Below are 2,074 nucleotides of genomic sequence, written 5' to 3'. Positions count from 1 at the left end.
GCATGATTGGCATCTAGACGTCAAGCTTCTCCATAATAGCAAATGTAATGAATATGTGTTTCCCCAGACCGCAGTAACATCTCCCCAGCTTGGTCTTCCTCACAGTGCTCTGCCTGACTTAGGAAGTGCTCTGGACACATCACATACGTTCTCTTTACCAGGGTTCTTCTGACCAAGAGACATCTTCCTCTTCTTGGGCTCTTGGCAACAGCCAGATAGACCTCCAAGTCACAGGTTGCTATGTGTCAGCACTTCTTTTTTTTCTCTTTCATACTGTTTTAAGAGGATTATTTATTTTTTAGTTATTTCCTCCCCCTAATTTCTTTTTCTTTTTTTAAATCTGTTAAATTTATAGCACATAAGTATAATTCTATTACATGCATATATTCTATGGTTGGCTATCAGAACCCTTCTTCTCATTAATCCCTGAAGGTGATGTTAGGAGCCCCTGGCTCACAGGCTTCTGCCCCTCGAGGTGACTGGTTTTATTCTGATCCTTGTTCCCTGTCATTTCTGCTTACTCTCATTTCTTTGCTCTGTATTCTTGAAAAAGTAGAGCAAAAACAATTCTTCTTTTCTAGGCTGCAGATCAGATTGCTAGGGAGAGAAAGCCAGGACCAAGGACAACTGGACAAGGACACATCTGCTTACACTAAAACCCGTCTTTCCTGCTATGCTTAAGGGAGAGAAGGCAATGCCTCCTACATGCCCAGAACCCCTCCTCCACCTATCCCCCTGGGTGGAGGTAGGACTCATGACACTACAGTAGATCTTCCAAAGGTACAACTCTACACACCTGCCTTTTCTTCATTCTGCCAAGCTGTATAAATGATCTAGCTGACAACTCAAAGTAGCAGAATAGGTATGCATGTGTTATACCATCTAGCTTTGGAAATGTTCAGCTATTGTTATGTCTTGGCTAAAACTCATTTTATCATCCTGCTGCATAAGCAATGCTAATACTATCACATTATCTGATATTCCTCATTGTGTCTACATTAAGGATCTCATTGAGTAAGATATGTGTAATATTATGGTGAGAACCCTTGGGAGACATTTCTTTCTAGTTTTATTATTAGAATAACTATTTTTGTGTCTGATTTTATCTTGACACTGAATTGTATAGCTCATCTTATTTTTCTTTCTGTGTAAAATTCAGAGCCTAATTTATATCTTGCTGATATATCTTGCTGATATCAAGCATACAGGACTCTATGTGGTAAAATTTTGTATAACCTCATTACCTAGCACAAGTCTCTTTTAATACCTGTCTTACTTTGATTTTTCAATTTGAGTTCTGACAGGCATTCTAACATATTGTTCAGAGCTAACTCTTTGACACATATGGCTTTATCTGCAGTATTGTGACTTCACCGTTGCTATCTGATCTTTTAATTTCCTCTCCCGGCCTCATTTTCCTTATCTTCCACATTATTACAAAAATAGGGCCTTCTCCTGAGGATTACTAAGAGAGGATTGCACACACAGCACAGTGACTAACATATAGTAATTGTTTAAGAACTAGAAGCTACCATTGTTATTATGTGTATTTATTTTAGTTTTCTATTCATCACACAGTTGAAAGTTGCCGTCAGTTCTTTCTAGCAGTAAGTGCAGAATGAATCAGTAAGGAAAAACTAAAACACTTCCATTTGCATAGCACATATGTTGTGTAGATCACTTTAATACTTTAATTTTCTTATTGACAGAAAAACTATTCTCTCTCATTTCTTGGCATGGACACTCACTCAGAGAGGTTAAGTGGTTTCCCCAGGATCACACAACTTGGCAGCAAGATTCAGGTCATGTCCTCTGGTTCCTGGTCTGTTGAGCATATCACTAGGTTGCTGTGATTTCGATTGCCCAAATCCCTTACTTCAGTCTTCTGGGGCTGCATGAATCAAAGTTTTAGTAACAATCACTGATTTTAGCAACATGAGCACCGTGACTATCAATCATTTCCTATCAAACACTATGCGGCATCAGAATCTCAAAGTAGATTGAGAAAATCCTGCTGAACTGTATTTTTCTTCAGTCACATCTTTTATGCAACAAATGCCACCTTTCTCCTTTC

The sequence above is a fragment of the Otolemur garnettii genome, unplaced genomic scaffold, assembly GCF_000181295.1.
Source record: "Otolemur garnettii isolate 467f Iridium unplaced genomic scaffold, OtoGar3 scaffold00106, whole genome shotgun sequence".
Lineage (NCBI taxonomy): Eukaryota > Metazoa > Chordata > Mammalia > Primates > Galagidae > Otolemur > Otolemur garnettii.
Note: the sequence above shows the minus strand (reverse complement) of the source record.